The following is a 27,516-nucleotide window of genomic DNA, read 5'->3' as shown; positions in this document are numbered from 1 at the left end:
TTTAAAAATTTCTTCTTTAATTTTCTGCTTAACCCATTCATTCTTTTTAAAAATATTTATTTATTTTAGAGAGAGGAAGAGAGAGTGAAAGAGAGGGAGAGCAAGAGAGAGAAAGTGGGGAGAGGGACATAGGGAAAGGGAGAGGGAGAGAACCTCAAACATACACCCTGTTGGGCACAGAACTTGGCATGAGGCTTAATCTCACAACCCTGAGATCATGACTTGAGACAAAATCAAGAGTCAGACCTTTAACTGACTGAGCCACCCAGGTGCCCTACCCATTCATTCTTTAGTAGAATGCCCTCTAACCTCCCTGCATTTGTGGTCTTTCCAATTTTTTTCTTTTGGTTGACTTCAAGTTTCATAGTGTAGTGGTCTGAAAATATGCACGGTATAATCTCAATCTCTCTGTACTGGTTGAAGCCTGATTTGTGACTCCCATATGTTATCTATTCTGGAAAATGTTCCATGTGCACTAGAGAAAAATGTGTATTCTGTTGCTTTAGAATGTTCTGAATGTATCTGTCAGGTCCATGGGTCCCGTGTGTCATTCAAGACCATTGTTTCCTTGTTGATCTTCTGCTTAGATTATCTGTCCATTGCTTTAAGTGGAGTGTTAAAGTCCCTTACTATTATGGTATTATTATCAATGAAGGTTCTTTTTGTTTTGTTTTGCTTTAGATTTTTAAAATTTATTTACTTGAGAGAGAGAGAGAGAGAGAGAGAGAGAGAGAGAGAAAGCACAGGAGAGAGCGAAACAAACTATATGCTGAGTGGAGAGCCTGCTGTGGGGCTTGATTCCAGGACCCCAGGATCATGATCTAAGTGAAGACAGACATTTGACTGACTAAGCCACCCAGTTGCCCCATCAATGAATTTCTTTCAGTTTGTTATTAGCTGCTCCCAAGTTGGGGGCATAAATATTTATAATTGTTAGATAGTCTTGTTGGATTGATCCTTTTATTATGTTATCATGCCTTTCTTCATCTCTTGTTATAATCTTTGGTTTAAAATCTAATTTTTCTGATATACCTATGGGTACTCCAGCTTTCTTTTGGTATTCATTAGCATGATAAATGGTTTTCCATCCCCTCACTTTCAATTTGGAGGTGTCTTTGGGTCTAAAATGGGTCTCTTGTAAGTAGTGTATTGATGGGTCTTTTTTTTTTTTAAATACATTCTGATACCCTATGTATTTTGATTGGAACATTTACTCTATTTACATTCAGAGTAATTACTGATAGATATGAATATAATGCCATTGTATTACCTTTAAAATTGCTATTCCTGTAGATTGTCTTTGTTCCTTTCTAGTCTTTCTTGCTTTGGTCTCTCCCCTTCAAAGCATCCCCTTTAGTATTTCTTATATAGGTGGTTTAGTGTCCATGAATTCCTGTTGGTTTGCAAAATTCTTTCTCTCTCTTTCTATTCTAAATGACAGCCTTGCTGCATATAGTATTCTTGGTTGCATATTTTCCCCATTCAGCACATTGAATATATCATGCCACTCTCTTCTGGCCTCTGAAGTTTCTGTGGACAGATCTTTTGCTAACCCTAGGTATCTACCTTTGTAGTTTAAGGACATTTTGTACCTAGCTGCTTTCAGATTTCTCTCTTTATCTTTGTATTTTGTAACTTTCACTATGATATGTGTTATTGTTGGCCTGTTTTGTTGATTTTGAGGAAGCTCTCTGTGCCTTTTGGGCTTGAATACCTGTTTAATTCCCCCAGATTAAGGAAGTTTTCAACTATAATTTGTTCAAATACATCTTTTTGCCTCTTTTTTTCCACTCTTCTTTTTTCGGAGACTCCTATGATATGGATATTATTGTGCTTTGTGGAATCGCTGAGTTCCCTAAGTCTGTATTTGTAATCTAATAGTTTTCTTTCCCTCTTCTTTTCAGCTTCATTATTTTCCAGAATTTTATCTTGTATATCACTTATTAGTTCTTATGCTTCTTCCATCCTTGTGAGTCAGTTTTGCATCTGAGTTATAGCATATTTTATTTTGGCCTTACTAGTTTTTAGATCTTTTATCTCTGCAGCCAGGGTTTCTCTGGTGTCTTCAGTTGTTCTTTCAAGCCCAGTTAGTAGTCTTATGACTGTTCTTCTAAATTATTATTCAGATATATTGCATATATATATATATATATATATATATATATATATATATATATACAAATCCCTGGCTGTAACTTCTTCTTGATCTTTGTTTTGGAGAGAATTCCTCTATCTTGTCATTATGTCTAGGTTTCTGTCTTTAGTGTGTTATGAAAAGTTGTTATGTTTCCTGCTGAGAGTAATACTATATTAAGAAGAGGTCACAGTCTAGGGCCTGGCACTTCAGGAACTGTTTTTGGTGTATTCTGTGTACACTCTGCTGCTGTGTTTTGGCTGTTCTTTCCCACAGGTCATTCCTCTGCAGAGTTCCTTCTTGCTTGTGGTGAGGAGTGCTTGGATTCTTAACTAGGTCTGCTTTAATTTTTTTATTAAGACAACTTAATTAAAAAAAAAAAGCCTGATCCAAGGAAAGAGATAAAGAACAAAAAATCAAACAGGGAAACAAAAAACTGTAAGCCTGGTTCCAAAGAAAAAAGAAAAAAAGGAAAGAAAAGGAAAGCCTGGTCCTATTTCCACCAGAGATGAAGCTGATGCTTTGGAGCAGTCCATGATCAGTAGACTATACGGGAGGGGGGTGGGGGTGGTGGGGGTGGATGGGGGGGGGAGGGAACTGGTTGGTCTTCTGAAGGAGAGAGTCAGATCTGTCCTAGTTGCTCCAGCTGCAAAGTGTGGACTAATCCTCAACCCCAGAAGAGAGCCTCTCAGAACTGCATCCAGCCATGTTCTGTCCCAGAAAAGCAGTTGGATGCCAGCTTGGGTGCCAGGAGTCTATAGTGAAGCACAGCCAAAAACTTCAATGAGGTTACCTGCCTTCTGCATGCCTCTGTCCCCTGCAGTTGAGTGGCTGCTCAATGGCGCCTGTGGGCCTTTTGTCCTTGGAGAAGCAATATACCCTCTTCCAAATGTACTCCAGGAAAGAGAGGGATGTCTCCCAGTGCAACTCAGAGGATCCCCTCACCAAGGTGTCTTATGTCTTATGGAAACCCTATGTGCTGATCTCTCTTCTGCTCTCTCTCTGACTTTGCTTCAAGAAAAGGGCTCCCTCTCTTCTGTGGCACTGCAGCTTTTCTCTCTCCCAGTTCATATCTCCAAAACTCCCATCTGCCATGTTTTTTCCCTCCAGTTGTGCACAATGTTTTCTTAGTCCTCAGACAGACTTCCTCGTTGTTCATAATGATATGATGTTGACCTAGCTGTGTTCAAGGGACAGGCAAGGCCAGAGTCCCCCTACTACTTTGCCATCTTAATTCTTCTTCAAAGGTCATATTTTAAATCATGCCATTCAAATTGTTCATATCCATACTGGACTTTTTTAAAAAAGATTTTATTTATTCATTTGAGACAGAGAAGAGAGAATGAGGGAGCATGAGGAGTGGAGAGGGGTAGAGGGAAAGGGAGAAGCAGGATCCTTACTGAGCCACAAGCCTGACGTGGGGCTCCATGACAGGACCAAGAGATCATGACCTGAGTCAAAGGCAGACAGTTAACCATCTGAGCCACTCAGGTACCCCTACTTTTTTCTTTCTTTCTTTCTTTCTTTCTTTCTTTCTTTCTTTCTTTCTTTCTTTCTTTCTTTCTTTCTTTCTTTCTTTCTTTCTTTCTTTCTTCTTTCTTTCTCTTTCTCTTTCTTTCTTTTTGTTCATTTTCTTCTTTCTTCTTTCTTTCATTCTCTTTCTTTCTTTTTGTTCATTTTCTTCTTTCTTTCTTTCTCTCTTTTTTCTTTTCTTTCTTTCTTTTCTTTCTTTCTTTTCTTTCTTTCTTTCTTTCTTTCTTTCTTTCTTTCTTTCTTTCTTTCTTTCTTTCTTTCTTTCTTTCTCTCTTTCTTCCTATACTGTCAGTTCCTGAGTGAAATGGGTTAAATCTAGAATGACTGTGGGTTTGCCTATTTCTCCTTTTAATTCTTCTGTATATTTTGAGGCTAAGTGATTATCCATATGAATTTAGATGTGTTTTATTTTCTTGGTCTTTTTGAAAAAAATCTTTTTTCTTTTCATCATTATAAAATGCCCTTGCTTATCTTTAGTGATGCTTCTTAAATTTCACTTCTTTCTCCAAGAAGTTATTTTCTTCCTATAATATGACGATTATTTTATTATCTATGTAAGTTTCTATTCTACATTGTTTCTATTGAGAAATTAGTTATCAAACTTACTGCTTCTGTGAAAGTGGTTGGTCTCTTTTCTCCAGCTGTTTTAAGATATTTCTTGTATTTATCCTGATTACCCTTCTTAAGTTTCTGACATCATGTTTTTTTTTAATTTTAGAAAGTTTTTGTCTATTTTATTTATGTATGTTAGATTTTTCTTTCTTTCTTTTTTTTTCTAACACATTCTCACTGTTTCCCATTTGTCTCTTACAGTCCCTTTTTAGTTTTCTTCTTTATTTTCTCTCTGGCTTTAGTTTGTATATTTCCTTTTGACTCACTTTTTCTGTTCACTAATATTCCTCTCAGTTACATATAATCTACTATTAATCCCATGTATTAAGATTTTAATTTCAGTAATTATATTTTTTCTAGCATTTATATTTATCATATTTTGTATTTCCATCTTCTCTTTGTTTTAATTTTCTGTTTATTCACACTAGGAAGGCAATTTGAAGTAGGCTAGTCCTTCATTTCTGGAAATGAAATCCCCAAATAGGATTTTTAAGCAGCTGCCCCATCTTAATTTAAACAAGTAATTTGATATTAGGTTAATAATAAGCCCTTGAATATAGAAACATGCCCTTAATGAATACATAGGTATATTACAAGAACTTCTTGAAAGATGGATTGTTAATAAGTCATTTTCATTTAAGAGATTTCCAATGATGTTCTTGTACTTAGTTTATTCAACATGTTATTGGCCACTTATGTATAAAATCTTACCAGATATAAATATCCTCCAAAAGAAAAGATAATTCAGGCATTCGTCTACAGAATTATTATAAAGAAGTAGAACAATGGTTTGTGATGATTAGATGAAAATAGCAGCTTAAAATTTATTGGCAATAAACATAAAACCCTAATTTTCAGAAATGACTAGCATAGTGACATTTTATATGAAAAATTATAGAAATTTCATTAGCTTACATAAGAATTATTTAGCTATAAGGGGCAAAATGTGAACCTGTTCCCAATTCTAGCTAGTAAAACTTAATTTTATAGTGATTAGATCAATGCATTATTAACTCAGTTACATTATAGAAGAGTTGGATTTCATTCATCTCTTCATTCATTTAAAAATGATAATTTAACACATACTAGGGACAAGGCTGCATCTTTAACTCATTGGGTGCTGTAAAGATATGGCAAATAACCTGCCTTAAACAAAATTACATTCTAGTAGAGAATACTGTTACTCTCCCAAAATAAATCAAATAGTGGGCTAATAAACTAGTAAGTCTATTGAAAGTGATGGAGTCATAAATTGCTGTTGCATTTTATATGAGGGAGAGATTACTCCCAGTTATGTGACTCACAGAAGATTCCACCAAGGAGGCAACATTTTATCTGGTGTTGAAAGTGTAAAAGTTGTATATATGAAGGGATGGAAAGCAAGATATTCTAGGCATTATAGTGCATAGAATATATGATAATATAACATTTTTTTAGAGTTAGAAAGATCCCCATATTCAATTCTTGGTTTCACTAACTAGCTATGAGTCATTATTTGACTCAGATTCTAAGGACGTGTCTTATTTCCATCATCTCATTCTATCACACTACATCATTTTCACATCCAAAATCAAAGAATGCATAAACTCTGAGTATAATTTTGTGTTTTAAGAAACTGTGAAAAACCCTTCATGTCTAAATTTGATTCAGTGATCATCCTATTTTCTATTTGGAAAAGTTAGAAACATAACTATCTTCTTTCTGGATTGTAATGACATATCTTCGGTGGTTAAAAATTGCCAAGTAGTTGTCTTATTGTTGGAAAGGAATCAAGGTAATTAAAAAATTCATAAAGCTATCAACTTCTTGTAGTGAGAACCTCTTTATTTTCTTTATGTTTCTTGTATTATTAAAAGATGATTATATATTTTATTAAGAATTCAAAGAAATAGTTTTCTCCCCTATTAATTCTGCATAGTTAAATATAATAGTGACATAATATATTAAAAGGATTTCTCCCAGTTTCTTTATTATAAAATTAGACTTTAATTCCCAATGCTTAATATTTGCATTCCCACAGCATATTTTTCCTAAACTAAGCATTTTTGGAGGAATATTTAATTATCTCTGTGAAATCTCTCTGCCCTCAATATTAGATGCCAACAATAAACAGCTATCCCTTATATTGAAGTTGGCTTGGTGAAACATGAGTTCTAGTGATAGAAAAATGTTCTAGGATACTGATCCTAACATTCATGCTCATTTATAAATTTTGAATTTGTGATAATTTAGGAATACATTTTCTCTGGCTTAAACAGGGAGGAGGAAGAAGAGAGAGGGTAAAACTCAGTGCTGTCCATGCATGAAATTGGCTTTGGTAATTGGCTTTGGCAGTACTAAGGTACTAAACTACATAGCTTCATGAAATGTGAGGCTGGGAAGAGAAGGGAATGCAGTAATGAGTCAGGCACTTTGACTTGTTCGACACAGCTTAGCATTTATTACTGTTTCTTTCATTGCCCTGACCTAAACCAATGACCTTTATACTGGAATATATTTCATTGTGTTTCCTTATAACCCTTCCCTTTTCCACCTCTATTGCACCAAAACAAACAAACAAACAAACAAACAAACAAACAAACCACACACACACACACAAATTAGGTGATTCAAAGTATGAAATACACCTATGAATCCATGGAAAAGGGCTATTTTTAACTCCATTAAAACTTTGAGAAGCAGGGGATCCCTGGGTGGCGCAGTGGTTTAGCGCCTGTCTTTGGCCCAGGGCGCGATCCTGGAGACCCGGGATCGAATCCCACATCAGGCTCCTGGTGCATGGAGCCTGCTTCTCCCTCTGCCTGTGTCTCTGCCTCTCTCTCTCTCTCTCTGTGACTGTCATAAATAAATAAAAAATTAAAAAAAAAAACTTTGAGAAGCAGTCTTTATGACAAAAATGTGCCTTATTTATCTCAAGAAGTACAAACTAGGCCATTTATTATCAAGATGAGAAGTATAACTTCATTTCTTATAAGTTTAGATATTCTTAAACTTATTTTCTTTGAGGCAATTAAATAAACTAAAAAGAAAATAGAAATTTTGAGAGAAAAAGATTTTTCCAATAAAATGATCTTTTCCCCTCATTTTGCCATAAGGCATGTAGGTTTGGAAGTTTTAAACTATTCACTAGGAACGCTTGGGTGGCTCAGCAGTTGAGCCTCTGCCTTTGGCTCAGGGCATGATCCCAGAGTTCTGGGATGGAGTCCCACATTGGGCTCTCTGCATGAACCTTGCTTCTCTCTCTGCTTATGTCTCTGCCTTCTCTCTTTATTTATAAATAAATAAATAATATTAAAAAATCAGAATACTTGAAAATTAGGGCCCAGAATTTCACATTATTATTTTTTAAAAGATGTTATTTATTTATTCATGAGAGACACAGAGAGGCAGAGACAGAAGCAGGCTCTCTGCAGGGGGTGCAGTGCAGGACTCAATCCCTAGACTCTGGGATCATGCCCTGAGCCAAAGGCAGACGCTCAACCACTGAGCCACCCAGGTGTCCCCAGAATTTCACATTCTTAACATGATTCTCAAGATATTAAAAAATCCCAGAAATTCTTAAAACTATAGATTTAAATGGATTATTCTTTCTTAAAGAAAAAATCCTATTGACATTATTCCACAGAGGATTATGAGACCTTTTTGTGTTCTGTATTTAATTCCTGAACTTTTTTTTTCAGATATTTATTTATTTATTTATTTATTTATTTATTTATGAGAGACAGAGAGATAGAGAGAGAGACAGAGAGGTGGAGACACAGGCAGAGGGAGAAGCAGGCTCCAAGCCAGGAGCCTGACGCGGGACTCGATCCGGGGGCTCCAGGATCATGCCCTGGGCCAAAGGCAGGCGCTAAACCACTAAGCCACCCTGGGATCCCCATGAATGTTTTATATAATGAGAAAATGGAGAAATTTTATCAGAGTTTTTGTGTGTGTGTGTGTGTGTGTGAGAAAATCAAATACAGGGATAAGTTCAAGCTATCACAATCTCCTCCTCAAACTATAGCAGTGAAAATAATTGATAACAATGGAAAACCATGTAGACCTAGCAGAATTCGAACATAACATAAAAATCCCTGAGAACCAGAAAATAAATATAAAAATTGTATTGGTGGGACTGAAGTCACAGACTTTCTGGTATCTTGACCCACTACACATAGAAGCAGCCAGAAATGGGATACCTTTAGGGTGAAGGTGACTAAAAGGACTCCAGACAAGACAAAAGTCAAGAAAAAGGCAGATGAAAATTAAATTTGTTGCTTGAAATTAGGGCTTTGGATGAGAATTTCTTGCAGAAAAGGGAAGCTAAAAAAAAAGTTCATTTCTGATCATTGTTAATAGCTACAGAATTTCCCACATTTCATTCAATAGGAAAAGTTAACATATATACCACTTCAGGATGAAGAACTGAAAGCCATTCTAATAGTGCATGACTGAATTTGTGTTCAGCTCACATATTCTCAGTCTCATCAAGAGGCAGAGGCTGTCAAATGCTATAAAACTATAAAACCTAGTTTCATATAAGGTTAGGATCTAGGAAAAAACAGTTTCAAAATTAAGAGAGAGGGATAAACAAAGAGAAACATAGGGGATAAGAGAAAACATAGGTGAGTAGATTGTTGAGAGAGCATTGAGAATTTTCCCATAATAATCCAAACTACATGAGGATATCTAATGCTGACAGTAAGAACCAACACGTTCAGAATTAAAACATAAACTTATTCCACATGAAATCAATTTTATGGTATAGCCTGACAAAAATGTCAAAATAAATAGGCTTAGAAATAAAATGCTCAATGAGGTAAATAAGAAATAGCTTCCATTTTAAAAGAATAAGAAATTATAAAAGAGTAGAAATGAAAGAACAGGTGGATTATAAAAGAACCAAATAAAATTCTTGGAAATTAAGAAAATATAATGATGAAAATATTAATTAAAAACATGATAGATGAGGCAAACTCAAGAATGACTTAGTCAAAAAAAGAATTAGTGAATTGGAAGGGGGTACTGAGGAAAATATATAGAATGCAAAAGAGAAACATAATTAAAAATTTCAAAGTGTCTGTAAGAGATACAGAGAATAGATGGATAGGCATCAATACATGTGGTAGAGATGCACAATTTGAGTAAATAATAGCTACACATATACAAAAATAAAACCCTGAGTTATCAAATATAAAGGAGATAGCACAATACAATATGATAAATATATCTACAAAAATAAATAAATACTTAGACACTGCTTGATTGAGGAACTTTAGGGTTAAAATGTGAAAATCTCAAAAACTTCCTGAGAGAATATTAGGCTATATAGAAAAGAATAGCAATTGGACCAACAACACCTTTCTTAGCAATAATTAATAGTAGAACGTAAGAGAGTAGTATTTTTAATGTAGTGAGAAAAAATATTATCTTAGAATTACTTGAGAGAAAAGGAAGAATAAAAACATTTTAGACAAAGTATGAGTGTTTTTAACACATAGACTCTCACTAAGAGAATCGTGAAAAGATGTACCACAACAAAAAGAAAACACAGATGAAATATATGGAAAAGAAAATAATGACAACCATAGAAGTTAATAAAAATTCAATTAAATATTGCTAAAAGAAATGATATCCACTAAATTTTATGTGTTAGAAAGATAAAAATAGCAAATAGAGGTCCTGGCTTTTGTACCTCTCACTGAGTAGTAGTCATTATGCATGGAGTATTGTCAGGATAGGTTTGCAACCTTGGATCAGGCTGCATTCTTTGCCTGAAGGTAATCCTTCAAGATAGAATTGTATGCCATGAGTGCCCAACACACCTGACAGGTGAGGTGATGTATGTAGAATGAGTACTTTGATCTTGAAAGAGGATCTGGATGATACATCACATCATCTGTATCATATGCAAATTTGTGAAGGAAAATCTTAAAACTTAGAGAAGGAAATATAGAGGACTGTATGTCATGAGGACAGACACATTTTTGGTGGAAAAAACCCACCAGAAACTAATAAACCAGAAAGGAAAAAATATATAAATTTAAGTATAATTTGAAACTCCTGCTTAACAAAGTTAAAGATAAGCTGTATCAGGGCAGATAAAACAAACAGAAAGATATCTGTAATGTATATAACTACTTATGGAGAGGACTCATTAGAATGTATTTGGTATATACAAATCAATAAGAAAAAAGATAGCACTTATAAAACACCTGGGTGGCTAGTAATCTTATGAAATGATATTGTGAAGGCACCAGTCTTATTGGCGCATCGAATTGTAACTTAGTGTAACTTAATCAACTCTTTAGAAACTCTAATCTCCAAATACAGTTATTGTCTGAAGTGCTGGGGGGTAGGTCTTAAATACATGAAATTTTGGAGAACACAATTCAGCTTATAACAGCAGGGAAATATTTAAAAGGCTGTAAGGATGCAGAGAAATGTACAGTAGAGTGCTCATAGAAATGTAAATTGGCAAACCCAAACAATTTGATAATAAGTTAATTTAAAGATGTGCTTATCTTCCATCCTGCAATTCTACATTTATATTTTTTTTTAATTTTTTAATTTTTTAAAGATTTTATTTTTATTTATTTATTAGAGAGAGAGAGAGAGAGAGAGAGAGAGAGAGAGAGAGAGAGAGAGAGGCAGAGGGAGAAGCGGGCTCCACGCAGGGAGCCCGACGTGGGACTCGATTCCGGGTCTCCACGGTCATGCCCTGGGCGGAAGACAGTGCTAAACCGCTGAGCCACCCGGGCCGCCCCCAATTCTACTTTTAGAGAAAAATTTTGCATTCATGGGCATGAGTTGATAGGTGTAGGAATTTCATCATGATATATACATATAGAACATCACTCAAAATAAATGATGTAGGGCTATGCAAAAACATAATATTAAATGAAAAGATAAGTTGTGGTGTTTTACGTATATTATGCTGTCCCTAGAAAAGCTTTAAAAGGACACTCTATATTGGTATGCCTACAAACACATAGAATAGCTTAAAATATATTTGCTATTGATAAACACTGAATTCAGGGTATTATTTGCATCTTGAGATTGAAAATGTGAGGGAATTTGGATCATGGGTGGGTACCCATGTGTGGTAGGCAAAATAATGACCCCTCAAAGATTTTTCTGTCCTAAACCTTAATCTCCTTAAACCTCCCTGAATATGTCATATTACACGGCAAAGGGGAATTAAGTTTGTAGATTAAGATTGCTAATCAGATGGCTTTAAAATAGGGAGATTATCCCAGAGGATCTGGGTAGGTCCAATATAATCACAAAGGTCTTTAAAAGTGAAAGAGAAGGCAGAAGGGTCAGTATCAGAATAATGCAATCTAAGAAAGATTTTTTCTGGTATTGTTGGCTTTGAAAATGGAATGGGTTATGAACCAAGGAATGGAGGCAGCCTCTGAGAGTCGGAAAAGGTGAGGAAAGTGAATTCTCCTCTAGAACTTTCAGAAGGAACATAGCCTTATAAACACCTTTATTTTTGCCCAGTGTGATCTGTGTCAAATTTTAGAACAGATTTGTAAAAAAAGCAGCCAGATCCTGCATCTCCAAACTTTACTCAATATTTTGGATCCCATGTATACCCTCATGGCAGAATTTTACTGTATGTTTTTGTATTGTCCTCTTTGCTTTACATTATTCTCCTTGTTTGCTTAATGGTTGGTGACTCAATTATCTTAAGTATTATCTGATCATGGCCTGTTTTTGTTTATAACCCAATGTAGGTACTTATATAAGTAGAATCGTGCATTATGACCTCTTTTGCATCTGGCTAGTTGTATGTGATGGTAGTTTATTTTTTAAAAATTTGTGTGTTCCACGCTATGTTACAATTTATGTTTTCATTTTACTGTTGATAGTTATTTTGGTTGTTTCTAGCATTTGATAATAATAAATCACGGAATTATGAACATTCTTGAACATGCTTTGGTATACATTCATTTTTCTTGGATATATACTTAGAATTGGAATGGGTGGGTCATAAAATCACCAGGATGGTTTTCTAAAGTAGTTTTACCAGTTTATACTCTAGTTACTAACACATGAGAATTCTAGTTGCTCCATATTTTTACCAATACTTGGTGTGATCAATCATTTTTAATTTTAGCTATTGTGGTTGATGTGTAGAAATATTTCACTGTTGTTTTAATTTCACTTTTCTTGATGACTGATTATCTATCTTTTCATATATGTAAGTAGTCTTTTGATAGCCTTTCTTATGTGTAGCACTTTAAGAAATATACTCATTAAAAATTGAGGTGTCTGTCTCTTAATGATTTTTAGGAGTTCTTTATATTTTCTGGATGTGAGCCCTTTTATCAGTTATATATTTTTTCTTTGTGGCTTAAATGTTCACTTTCTTAATTATGCTTTTGGATGGCTACATATCATAACTAATGAAATTCCATTTCTCAATTTTTTTCTTTAATGGTTAGTGATTTCTGTGTTCTTTTGTGAAAATTTTGCTCAGCCCAAGTTCATGACAATACTTTCCTGTTTTTTTCCTAAAAAGTTATTGTCTAACATTTAAGTCTATGATCCGAATCAAATTAATTTGTATATGATATGAAGTAGCCCTGATTCATACTTTTCCATTTATATTTTCAATTGCTGTCCCTAGAAAAGCTTTAATTTAAAGCTTTAATCCTTCTTGTATTAAAAGTACAGTTACTCTTTAAAGTAAATTTGTGACCATTTATGTGTGAATGTGTTTCTGGACTCTGGTTTGTTCCAATGGTGTAGTTGTGTATCATTTTGCAAATACCACATAACCTAAATTACCATTACTTCCTGTAAGTCTTGAAGTCTGGTATCTTGAAATCTCAGATTGTTTTTTTCAAGATTGCCATGGATACTTTAGGTCCTTTTAATTTTCACATAAATTTTAGAATCAACTTGTTGTTTCTCTGTCACATAATAACCATGCTGATATTAGGATTAGGATTGTTCTGACTATAGATCAATATGAAGAAAACTGATTTTTAACAATATTCAGCCTGTTAATCCATGAATTTTGCATATTTTTGCATTTATTTAAGGGTTCTTAAATTCCTCTCAAAATTTTATGGTTTTTCACTGTAGAAATCTTTTATAGATTTCTTTAGATTTATTCCTATATATTTTATATTTGGGTGCTAAGTAAATGGTATTCTCCTTAAAATTACATCTTCCAATTGTTTCTTGCAAGTGTATAAACATACATTTTGTATATTGAACTCATAGAGACCATTAATTCTGTTTAATTATTAATTTACTTACTAATCCTAATAATTTATATTTCTTAGAGTTCCTATGCACTCAATTATGTCATCAATAACTATTGACAATATGATTTCTTCTTTTTCAATTTTAAAAGCTTTTTATTCATTTGTCTTGCATTATTGAAAGTATAATGTTGAATAGAAATGTTGATGTGGAGGGATGCCTGGGAGGCTCAGTGGTTGAGCATCTGCCTTTGGCTCAGGGCATGATCCTGGAGTCCCTGGATCGAGTCTCACATCAGACTTCCTGCATAGAGCCTGCTTCTCCTTCTGCCCATGTCTCTGCCTCTATTTGTGTCTCTCATGAATATATAAAATCTTAAAAAAAAAAATGGTGATGTGGATATCCTTATCATATTTCTTATCTAAAGAGGAAAAGAATGTGATATTTTGCCATTAAGATGCTGACTGTAGGATTTTCAGATTTAGATAGTTTCCTTCTATTACTAGTATGCTAACAGCTGATATCATGAACAAGTTTTAGTTTTTATCCAATAACTATTATGCATATATTAAAATGATAATTTTTTTATTCTGTTAAAATTGTGAATTATACTGATTGATTTTCACATGTTAATCCAAACTTCCCCTCCTTGGTAATGATATATTTTATATATTGCTGACCTCAACTTAGTAATATCTTGTTTGAGGTCTTTGCATTTATTTTTATAGGTCATATTGGCTTATGTTTTCCTTTTATGTAAAGTCCCTGCCAGGTTTTGGTATCAGGGATATACTGGTAGCTGGGACAATGAGAAGTATTTTCCCTTTTTGTATTCTTTGGAAGAGTTTGCATGAAATTTATGTGGTTTTTTTTTTTTCCCCTAGTGTTTGATAGAATTCACTACTGAAGCCAGTTGGACCTAGAGTATTCTTTGTGGGAATTTTTTAAAAAAGCATCATTTAGATATAAATTGAAGACAGTAAATTATAGAAATTGCAAAATATTTTGATATTTTGACATATGTATGTACCACTGAAACCATCACTTGTGAAATTTTGTCTTGATCCTTTGAAATTCCTCCCTTCTGACTCTTTCCACTTCCCTGACCCCAACAGCTATCAATATGCTTTCTGTAACTATGTATTAGTTTATATTTTCTAGAATTTTATATGAATGGACTCATGCATTATGTACTCTTTTTAGCTTGGCTTCTTTCATTCAGCATAATCATTTAGATATTCATCATGTTGAAGTGTGTAACAATGGTTTGTTCTTTTATATTGCTGAGTAGTATTCCATTGTACAATTATATTACATTAATTCATTTAATGTTGGGTTGCTTTCAGTTTTTGCTTATTATGAATAAATTTACTATGAACTTTTGTGTGTGAGACTTTGTATGGTCATTTGCTTTTATTTTTCTTGGGCATATACCAAGGAATACAATGACTAAATCAAATCATCGATGAGTATATAAAGTTTTAGAAAGTGCTAAACTGTTTTCCAAAGGTGTTCTGTTATTTATATTCCTACCAGCAGTGTGGGAGAGTTCCAGTTTATCCACATCTTCATGAACATTTACAATATAGTTATCATTACTGTTTTAATGCAGTCTTTTAATTTTAGCATTTATGGAATTATCCTTTGGTTTCAATTGATTGGTTTACTCATTGTTATGGGTAATATTATCCACCTTCTTTGTGCAACTGGTAATCTTTGACAGGGTGTCAAATATTGTGAATTTTGTCTTTTTATTTCCAGAGAATTTTCTCTTCTTATAAATATTCTTGACCTTTTGTTTGGGATGCAATTAAATTTCTTGGAAATAGTTTGATCCTTTTAGGTGTTGCTTTTAAGATTTATGAGGTAGGACTGGAGACATGTTCAGTCTAGAGCTAAATTTTCCTCACTCCTGAGATTAACCCATTTGTGTCCTCACTGCCCCATGAATCATAATTTTTCCTTTACATTTTTTTTACTGATAAGAGGCACTATTTTTGGACTGGCATAAACATCAGGCATTATTACCTCAACCTTTTTGGCTTTCTTTCCTTGGCCTCAGTTTCCTCATGCTAATCACACTCAGCTGAAAACTTGGAGGGGACTATATAATTCTCCAACATTCTTTTTATTGCTCTTTCCTCTCTGGTACTCTTTCCAGCAAACTCTCACTAACTTGGTGTCTCAAGACTTCCAACACTTCCTCTTCATCTCAGGAAGTCTAATGGACTCTACCTTGGTTTCCCCTTCCCAAACAGATGCCTAGGAACTCTGTAAAAGCAGTAAGTTGGTGTAATGGTAGGACGGACTGATCGCATTGTGTTTGATTTCCCAGTGATCCTTGTCCTTTGGCCTGATGTCCAGATTCTTGAAAACTGTCATTTCATATATTTTGTTCTTTTTTGGTTGATATAAGTAGAAGGTAAACCATAAGTGTTTGTCTGTGAGAAAGGTTTTAATTGCAAATTAAATTTGTTTAATTGATAAATGATGATTTAGATATTTTTCTTATTTCAACTTGGCTGTTTTATGGTTTTCAGAGTTCTTCCATTTGAATTAAATTTTAAATTTATTGGAGTAAAGTTGTTCATTATAGCCCCCTGTTCCTTTTTTATATTAACAATTTTTAGTAAGTAAGGTTGCCTCTTTATATTGATTTTGATACTATGAGATCACTCCCTTCTGTCTCCCTGAAAGGTCCTACAGGGGCTAATTAATTATAGTATTTTAGAGTCCTTCTCTATTCAGCCCAATATGTAAATAATCTTTGGCTCTGCTTCTGCTTTTTTCCCCTCTTGATTATTGGTTTCATTTATCTACCTTTTCATAAGACTTTTAGGGATTTTTCTATGCACTTAAAGCCTCTTGATCTAGCTTCCCAGTTTGCCATTCTACTTTAGGACTCAGCAAATGGGGAAAATTTGGCTCAAATTTTTTGCTTCACCACTTTCTAATCTGCTCTGCCAACCTCACTGGCTGCCAAATGCTCTGCTATAGAGTCTTTCTACCTGGGAAAAGGCTGATCTTCAGCCATGGCCAGCATCAGAAAATGCCCTCAGAGAAAGAAATGGTAAGAAGTATTTCTTCACATAGTGTATTAGTCTGCTCTGGGTGCTCTGACAAATTACCACAAATTAGGTGATTTAAACAAGATAAATTTATTTTCTCACATTTCTGGAGGCTAGGTCCTCTTTAATGACTTCATTTTAATTTGATTACATTTGCAAAGTTGTTGTTTTGAAATAAGGTCACATTCATAGGTACTGTAAGTTAAGACTTCCACATCTCTTTTTGAGGGACACAATATATCCCATAATTCTGAGGAAGGACCTTTTTCCTCTGGAATTTTAATTCATCTAGTGTTCTTTGCTTTCAGATTCTCCAATTTTCCATATGAAAAAATCATGTCAATGTATCCATTTTTTTTCCTACTTGCTGCCAGCTACAACTTACTATATCCACTTAGAAACAAGTCTGTTGGTGTTTTAGAATCCATTTTCATAGCCTTTGTACTGAGTGTTAGTTTATTCCAGATTTTGACAATAGTTTGAATCTTAATTCAGTTTTTGGTTTTGTGAATTTTCATATTTGTGCTTCCATGAGTATCTTAGTGAACCTATGATAGAGCTTTAGGAAGGGGCAGTTGGCTATTTTATAGAAGCTGGTATTATTTTCTAGTTTCAAACACTGTATTAAACACTTAAAAGGCATTCTATAATTGAATTTACACAAGTTTATAAAAGAGTTACATTGATTAAATGTCCTTTAACTGTGGTTTTTGTGATAATTATAGGTCATATTAAGACATTGACTTGATATTTGGTATATGAGGATTCCAAATAAATTTAGATGTTACATCAGAATATTACAGCCATGCTTAAAAGTACAGTGCTTATCTTATTGTATTAGCTGTATAGATTTTTATATTTCTTGCTAGAATATGCGCTGCTTTAGGACAGAGACCAAATCCTACCCATTTTTATATTACCAATACCTAGCATCACATAATAGCTATAGTGCTTTTTGGTAGATAAAAATGGAAAATATTAAATATTATATAGCTTTTTAATTATATCATAATAGTGTATTTGATAATATGAATGATTCTTGAGTTTGTAATAAAACTTCTGTACATAATTGGGAAGTATTGAACATACCTGCTGTCATCCCCATTCTTGTGCCCAGGATAGACATCACTAATCAGTTAGAGGACTCTTTCCCTCTATAGTTGAATATAGCCAACAATTATCTCTTTAACCGTGCAGTTTGAGCAGCCACTGCCAAATTATATTAGTTTACCTATTCGTAGAATATTACTTACCACTTCCAGTATAGTAGTAGGAGCAGTGGCCTAGGTGTCTGGAAACATGGATAAAGCCTGGCTTTTACCCCTAGCATAGCACTTTCTTAGTATATATACAGATGGTATCTATTGAATTAAATGACTTGTCATATAAGATTTTAGAAGATTATACTTGATGCTCCTTTTTGTTCATGTAGTCTATAAGTCTTGATAATGGATGTATAAGTGCTTTGAAAGCCAAAAGGGTACATTTCTAAGGAACTATTTTTTAATTCTGGCTAGATTATCACTATAAAGCTGCAGAAGCAGAAGAGAGCTTTATTGAAATTAAAGCTAGATAACTGGTGTCAGGGTTGGATTTTTCAGTAGGGAGTCAAAAGTTAGAGTGAAGACTACAGAGTTTTGTTGGACTAAATAATGATCATTTACATAGCAATGTGAGGCCACCCTTAGCCAGTTTGTTTTAAAAGTACTTGCTTAATGTTGATTCTTGATTTTGGCTCAGGTCATGATCTCAGGGTCATGGGCTGGAGCTCTGCAGTGGGCTCAGCACTGGGCATGGAGCTTGCTTAAGATTCTCTTTCTCCCTCTGCCTCTACCTCTTACTGCTCACATTTGGGCACTGTCTCTCTCTTTCTCTCTTAAAAAAAACAAAGAACTAAAGTACTTGCTTAATAATTCTAACATATACATAGCACCCTTATCTGTCAATGATACATTGGTCCTTCCCTTATCCCCTTTTCTTTGGAATATTGGTAAAATGATATTTGGTTCTTATCTAGCAAAAAACACTCCTTTGTTGGTACTCTGTACCAATGATTCGGTTAGAACTGCTATCTAATTAACAATTAATTATTTATATGCCTATGGATGCAGGCAACGATGATCTTAATGCATTTTGTGTTATTTTTTTTCTAGAGCATTATGGTTTAAATCTGTTGTAAATGGATTAATTTTCAGGTTTCTTTTTTTTTAATTTTCAGGTTTCTTTATTTCTTCAAAAGTCAGGCCACTAAACAGAATATTTTTTGACTTGTACATCCTGCTGTCACTTTGAATCTTACATCTGCATCTTAAAAAACTCAAATAGCATAATAACTATGCTGGTGATCTTGAGCACTTTTTAAAGCTTTTCTTCTGTTAATGGAGTACATTACCTGCTTTCTTTTTGACTGTAAAAGATACAGGTCAACAAAGAGATAGCAAGATGCATATCATTGCGTATTTCCTTCATTGTCACCTGTTGCTGAGGGCATTGTCAGATGTGAAAAAGAAAATGACTGCTTCTTTTCATTACCTTTTCCCTTCTTTTAAAATAAGATACCTGTCTGGTGTGCTGGTGTGTGTTTGTAGCAAAAATCATTCATGGTGTGTGTGTGTGCGCACGCGCGCGAGAGCGTGTGTGTGAGAAGCACAATGAGAGAGAAAGCTTAAAAGATATGTGTATCCCTTTTACTTTCCTTAAGCAAAACTGTTTCCCTATTTTGTCTTAGATCATCTCAGTTTTAACAGCAAGTTCTAAATCATGACTTTTGGAACAATACATTTTCAAGCAGAATTTATGCCATAACTTTCTAGTTTTATGGAGTTTCTGGGCTTGTCAACTTGTGGACGTGTGAGAAGTATGTTATATTCAAAATGATAGGTGCCTTTATCCATGTGTTAAATTCCAATTTCTGCATATAACTGCACAATAAATACACAGTCTTTGTTGTTTAGAAAGAAGCAGCATTTCTTCTTTTTGAGATTGAACTTTGGGCTTCACATATTGGTAGAATATTAGGGTTACAACACCTTTCAAGATTATTTCTTTAACATTTCTATTTTACAGATGAGAGAATTGCAGATAGCAAGCAAATGATGATGTCAAAGATCTCACTGCTTCAGTAGTGACAAGGACCCTATAAAATACTAGATTCCTGATATATCTCATGCAACCTCATAGTATTTCCATACACATCTCCAGAAATGAGCCTCAGGTTCTCCCTGCACTCCCCACCCCTAAGTCCCATGGAAATAGGATTATAACTTGAAGTTTTCCTGAGTTTTGTAGTTTAAAAAGAAATCTCTGTTCCCACTCTATGATCCAGTGGAAAGAGCATTTATTTGGAGTCATTTATTTAATCATTTGTATTGAATGCCTTCTCTGTGCCAAGCATGAGACCAGCAGGACCTGGGAATACAAAAGTGAATGAGACATAAGATCCTGGTGTTTATAGTCCATTTGAACTTCTGATTTTGCCACTTACCAGTTGTCTATCCTAGGCAAATCATTTCATCTCTCTGAAAGTCCACTTTCAGATCTTTAAGATAAGGGCTAATTCTACTTTCTAAAGCTGTGAGGATTAATTAAGATTGAAAAATGTCTTGGCACATTTTTAACAAATAGTAGGCATTCATTCAACAAATGTTCATATCTTCCCTCCTACATGTAAGGGTTACTAAGAAAATCAAATATGATAATGAACATGAAAATGCTTTGTGAATTGGAAATGCAGTTATAGACAAAGTTAGAATTTTAGGGAGTCAACATATATTAACACCTTCTTCACCTTGCAAGTTCAAGTCAAAAAAAAGAGGCAGATATCTCAAGACCAAAGTGACAACCTAATTACAGATTAAAGCTGTACTGAAGATTGTAGTTTTGATGTGCTTTCCAATGCTTTAGTCTAGAATTAACTTTACCCACTCAGGCATACTCAGGCAAGGGTAGGTGCAAGTCTTACCCACTGGGACAGGTGACCTACTGGAAGGCAGAGAGCAAAGAGAAGAATGCACCTTGTACAGAGGCTAAGAGAACCCTGGAGCAGAGCCGCACATGGACAATTCTGTTTTCAAACACACCAGTCACGTAAGTCACTCCACCTTATGGTGGGAAGGAAATTGAAAGTGCTATTTTTGGGGGAAGGCTTTCTGCATGGAAAGGAAAAATGGGGACAGAAAATAATAAGTTTCTCCAACAGATACACACACTGCTGTGAAGAAACTCCATCCAGCCTCTCTCCTCCACCCATTCTTAAGGTTTTGGAAATGGTTATCTCATATATTAAAATACTATTACTGTTGAAAACTCTTTTACCAGCTTATGATATGTTCAGTGAAAAATGCAGATTAGAAAATTCTGCTATATTTCAGGGCGTAATATATTCTGTATACACAATGTATATTGTATGCATGGTGTGTATATGTTTGTATACTAAAAGAATGTAGATTTATAGAGGACATGGGTAGTGATATTACATTAAAGCGCTTAATGTGACCATTTTAAGGTGCGATTATGGAGGACAATTATGCTTTTCATACTTTTTAGAATTTCTGAATGATGTATTTTCAAAAAGTTGATAGTCTCCTTCCCCCTCAAAAAAACTAAAAAAAAAAAAGCGCAAAAAACAAACCTAGCCATATTGTTTCTTCTCCTCTAATTTTTGCAGAGTTTTAGAATTTTTCCTTTTCAATTACATTCAATACAAGTGATCTAACAAACTCATTTTGTACATTTAATATTGATGGAAGAAAAATTCACCTGAATACTAATCAAATATTAAATTGCAAATTGTAAATATAGGTGACATTGTCATTCCTAAATACTCATCTTTTAATTATTTGTGAATAATGATAAGTCCTGAAGGTAAGGTCAACAATTCTAATTCCTTTTCTTCATTAGCATCTTTTCACAGTTTTAAGAGCTATCTGTATTTATAATTCTGTGAAATATATGTTCATATTCTTTGCCTATATTTTCTATTGTTTTTTGACATTCTTGTCAAGATGCAAATGCTCTTTGTATACTAGAGAAATATTAGAAAAATATTTGTATATTACAGAAATGTTAGTCCATTGTAATATGAATTAAAATATTTTCTCACTTTGTTATTTTGCTGATTATCTTTTGACATAACTTTTGGTGAGCTTTTTGTTATACAGATTTTATTCTTAAACTTAGGCCCATTTTTCCATCTTTGTTTTTTATAGCTTCTCTGTTTTGCTATACTTAAAAAGGCTTCTACTTCTGGGCTATAAAGGCAGTTTTCCCCCATAGTTTACTCTGAACTAATATGTTTTCATTTTTACATTTAAATACTAATACACTTCAATGTTTTTTAGGATAAGGTATGGTATATAGATGCAATTATTTTTTCCCCAGATGACTATCCAGATTTACAACATTATTATGGAACAAGAATCATTGCTTTATCTTTATTTTATACTAAATTTTTGTATGCACGTATATCTATTTCCTGACTTCTATTTTGTCTTCAAGGTTCATTTTTTAAAAGTTGTCATACTTTAAAAGTTATGTTGTTATATTTTGTATTTTGAAATATGATGAGTTAAGTGTCATCTCTTTGCTCCCAGAGTATAGCCTAGAAGTGAACTCAAGAGCTGGTGTTTTGCTGGAAAAATCACACATAGATCTATCATCTTTTATTCCAACAACTTCAGCAGTTTCTTTGTTTTGGTCAATATTATAGCTTTTGCTATCTTGGAAATGTGCCACTTGAAATGACATTTAGTCAAGCGCCTATGATGCAATTGATCTTTCAATTATTAGCAATCTGGAATGCAGCTGGCTTTCAAGTAGAAGGAAAAGTCAAGGCTAGGCAACTTCCTCCTGTAAAATTGATTGTTATCACAGGGAGGCAGGGACAGAACAAGGAACTTAGGAGGAATATACATCCTTGTTGTCTTTTGATGAGACAACTTTTCAGTATCTATTTAAATTGAGAAATAATTGCATCTTTCTCAATTAGAAAAGCCTAGTGGTGGTACGTACCATCATAGACATTTAGAATGAGATGCCAAATTTGTGTGTATAGGTATGTGACATGCTAGGTATTTGAAATAGATCATTCCAAATAGTGCAGGAGGTCAAAATGATTACATAATCATTACACTAAATGGGAACATTTCCATTGTTTTAATTTGGTTAGTTTAAGTAGCACTAAGTAGTATACCTGAAACTAATGTAGCAACTGTGTGTGTCAGCTATACTCCAATAATAATCATAAAAAAGTAGTTGTTGAACAGAAAAGAAATAAGGGTATGGAAGATGATACCAGCTATTAACATTACATTATACTTGTGAAATGATAGTAGTGGTCCTTTGAGTGTTGGGATTACAGATTATCAGTATTTTTAGTTCTCTGATTTTTGTGTTTTTTTTCCTAAATTTTTTTATGATCAATGAAAAATGCAATACTTTTTGCTTTTTCAGGGAAGGTGAGGAGAACATTTAAGTTGTACCTTCTTAGCAAATTTCAGTGATAGAATGCAGTGTTATTAATTATAGTCACTGTGTTATATACTAAATCCTCAGACGTCATTCATTTTATAACTGAAAGTTTGTACCCTTTAACTAGCTTCTCCCTATTTCCCCCAATTCCAGTTCCTGAAACTACTTTTCTATTTTCTATTTCTATGGATATAGAAATGAATGCTGTGATGAACATGGGAGTAGAAATAGCTTTCTGAGATAATGGTTTTGTTTCCTTTGGATATATACCCAGAAGTGGGATTACTAGATCATATGGTAGTTCCATTTTTAATTTTTAAGGAACCTCTATTGTGTTTTCCCCAGTGGCAGTACCAGCTTACATTCTCACCAAAGAGTGCACAAGATAGAATTCCCTTTCTTCCACATCTTCACCAGCATTTATTTCTTGCCTTTTTGATGATTGCCATCCTAGCATATGTCAGGTATTTTGATTTGCATTTCTCTGATGATTAGTGGTGTGCATATTTTTACGTATCTGTTGGCCATTTGTATGTCTTCTTTGGAAAAAATGTCTATTCAGGTCATTTGCCTGTCTTCAAATTGTATTATTTACCTTTTTTTTTTTTTTGCTATTTATTGGTTTGAATGAGATCTTTATATATTCAGGATGTTATCAGATCTATGGTTTGGAAATATTTTCTCCCATTCCATGGGTTGCTTTTTCATTTTGTTGCTGGTTAAGTTTGCTGAGCAGAGCTTTTTAGTTTGACATAGTCTCACTGGTTTATTTTTGCTTTTATTAACTGCTTTTTTATATATCCGAAAATTATTGCTCAGACCGATGTCAGAGAGCTTTTTTCCTGTATTGTCTTCTAGGAGTTTTACAAAGTCAGATTTTATATTTAATCCTTTAATCCAGTTTGAGTTAATTTTTGTGAACTGTGTGATATAGGGGCTCTATTTTATTCTTTTGTGAATATCTAGTTTTCCCAATACCATTACATAATTTATTTTTGAACATTAAACCAAGTCTTGAATACCTGAAGTAAAAATCCCACTTGGTCATGATCTATAATTCTTTTTATACATTATTGGATTCAATCTGCTAACATTTTATTGAAAATTTCTCATATATGTTCATGATAGTCATTGGTCTGTAGTTTGTTAGTAATACCATTATCTGGTTTTAGTATTAGGATAATGCTGTTCTGGGATGCCTGGGTGGCTCAGCGATTGAGCGTCTGCCTTTGGCTCAGGGCCTGATCCTGGAGTCCCGGGATCAAGTTCTGCATCGGGCTCCCTGCATGGAGCCTACTTCTCCCTCTGCCTGTGTCTCTGCCTCTCTCTGTGTCTTTCATGAATAAATGAATAAAATCTTAAAAAAAAAAAAAAGGATAATGCTGTCCTCACAGAATGAGGAAGAAAGCTGCTATTACTAAATTCCTAATCTCTACTCTTTGTTTCACTTCTTTGCTGACTGCTCCCTTTTCCCCTTATATCACCTCGCTATATACCACTCTGATTAGATTCATTCACTTTCAAGATAATATTTTTTAAAAGTCTTCACATTTAGCAAATTTTACTCAAGATTTGGCATCCAAGAGGGGGATTTATGCACAATGCAACACAGCACAGCACAGCATACAACTCAAATTTATATTAGACATCTTTTGTCTTAAATACCCTTCTACTATCTCAAATAATGTGACTTTTTTCCCCCTAATTGTTTCACCTCATCCATCCCTGGACTTTAGTGTACTACAGGATCGTTCCTTCTTGTCTCTTCTTAGCTTTCTTTCCAAAAAAATTCAGTTTTATTCAGTAATTTCTGGGCCTATGTTTGTATATTAGTTGGAGGAGGCTGATAATTGCTTGCTTAATAAAATAAGCATTTAATACTTATGTTATAGTTTGCTGTGGGTCCACATAGAGGCTCTGCCCCATGCAGTCCTTCAGAGCATCAGGCACCTTTCATGGATTGGCTCTACCATCTCTTTAGACAAACGAGATAAAGAATTCAAAGGATGGCCCAAGATATTTTAGGGTCAGGCCTAAAATTATCATTTGTCACTCTCTCTTGCATTCTACTATTCAGAACTTATTCACTAATTACAGGAGAGGGTGCAAAATGCTGTGTATGTGCTCCAGAGAAAATTAAATTTTCTTTGATGAATATAAAGGATCCTTTCTGTCAAACTCCAGAAAAATATTAGGTTGATCTGCTAAGTACAAGCCTGATCTGGATCTCTCCTTTACTAATATTTTAGCAAAAAAAAAAAAAAATCCTTTCTTATCCATGAACTTACCATCTTAAGCAGGCCTTCTTGTTTGATATGACAATACCAAGTCCCTTAGAAAGAAGGGGCTCTCATCAATTTTGTTTGTTTTATTGTTTGTTTATTTAAGTGTCTTAAACTGCTCTTTTTATTGCTTCTGTACTTATCCTAGTTTATGCCATATGCATATACTTTGGTACTTTTAAATTTTTCACTAATAATAATCAAGGGATCTTTTCTCATAGATTGATGCTATCTACTGGACTCTGAAATGATACCAACTGCACTTAGATCTGATTTTAACTTAATAGGCTCACTGTTAAGGTCTCTAGAGCTTCTTGATTATAGCTAGAAATCTGGTCATACATTTTGTGAAAGCCCACTTTCCTTATTGTCCCCTAAGGAGTCCCCAGTCACCTTTTTCAGTTTGTCAGCTACTTTCTTTATTTTTATTTCTTACCTGTTTCTGAGTTATTCCCTTTAGCTACCTTGATTTCTTGTTCCTCTTTTTTTTTTTAACTTTGATTGCTCCCCATATTCCCATAATCAACTGGGTGGTTGTTTATCACTACTTATACATTCAGTACCCCAGAGTGAAAGGAGTTAATGAATACTTCAATTACATCTGTTTGCTCCCCCTTTCCTGACCTTCCCATTAATTTTGGTCTCCCAGTGTGTTTTCTACATTATGGTTACATTTTGTGCAATTTTGTTTTTCAGAATTTTAATATGTGAATCAGTTTGACTTTGAAATCACTGTTTTGTGACAGTCTTTATTAAGCATTTTTGGGATCAGCCAATGCTATACAGATAAAGATTATTTAAAATTGAACTCAGGAAAGGATTTCTATGGACACGGTATGATTTGAAGAGATTAAATCCCAATAATCTAGGAGAGGCAATAAAACATTTTGTTGAAATTTAAATTTTTAAATATAAAATATCTCTCAAATGAAGCTCTTTCAATGCATACATCAGTTAAGAGTCTGGCTGCTTCTGCTGGTGGGGTTATCTCTTTTTCTTTAAAATAATGGGTTGAATATAATGTGTGAGCTTAGTAGAGTTACCAATGTAACAAAATGATTGAAAATAAGGTTTAAAAAAATCTTTCTTGGGGTGGTGGTCATTTTATGAGGAGTAATTTCTTTGAAGGATATGGATAGAGAACTATTTCTTGCCCAGCGAGTATATGGAGTAGCTAACACTTTTATCTCATTGAGAGTAATAGATATATGGTTTATTGGCAAGCTTTCCCTTCCCCAGTGTTATAGAATTTACCACAGAGTTAAGCTATGAGCACATTACAGGGGCCTGGCCATTTTGGCCATTTTGATGGATTTAGAGTTGCATGTGTGACCCAAACACAGCCAATAAGAGCTCCACCAAAAATGTTTGCTGGAACTTTCAGGAAAAAGTACATCCTCCACCCCTTAGTTGCTATGTTTTAAGTTGGAGCTGCTGGGAGCTCTTGTTGCCATCACATGGAGAGAGCTCTGCCTAAGGACAACAGAATGAGGGAAGCAGTGAGAAAAGAGTGAGAAAGAGAAAATTTACTGATGACATTTTTGAAGCCCTATTTTAATGGAGTCTAAAGTCAGCACCTCTTAGATTTCTCAGGAATGTGAAATATTAAGGTACCTTTTCATTTAAGCTAGTTTTGGTTAGTTTTTCCACTGGCAACTAAAAGTGTACCAACTGAATCACTGATTACCTAGATTTTTTTTTTAATAATATAACCAAATTAGAATGAATATTCTTTCTAGTAGGGCAAAAAAGGCCCTTCTCTATATTATTCAACATTCTATCTCTATCACAAATTACAGTGACTGGCACAGAGATGTGTTTTAAATATTTATGGAATGAATAAATGATTAATTTAATTAGTTCAATTTAATTTAATAATTTAGTTCAAGTTGTGGGGCACCTATTTTGTGCAAGGCCTTATCTCAGGAGCTGGTAAGATGATAAAAGGAATCAGAGGGATAGATCTCTTTAGTTTCTGATTTTGTGCAGGCAATGAGGTATAATAATAATTTAAGACAGAGTAAAGAAAGAGCTAATGGGAATGAATGTTGTATGTTAAAGAGTAGCCAAGTCATCAGAGGGCTCTATACTTAGATTGCCTGGATTTGAATCAAGCTATACGCTTGTTAACTGAGTAACTTTGGGTACTTTACTTAAACTCAGTTTTCTTATCTGTAAAATGGGGGTAATATTGTATGTTTTTTATAGATTTGTC

The sequence above is a fragment of the Nyctereutes procyonoides genome, unplaced genomic scaffold (assembly GCF_905146905.1).
Source record: "Nyctereutes procyonoides isolate TBG_1078 unplaced genomic scaffold, NYPRO_anot_genome, whole genome shotgun sequence".
Taxonomy (NCBI): Eukaryota; Metazoa; Chordata; class Mammalia; order Carnivora; family Canidae; genus Nyctereutes; species Nyctereutes procyonoides.
The sequence above is the reverse complement of the archived record's forward strand: the minus strand, read 5'-3'. Positions refer to the sequence as shown.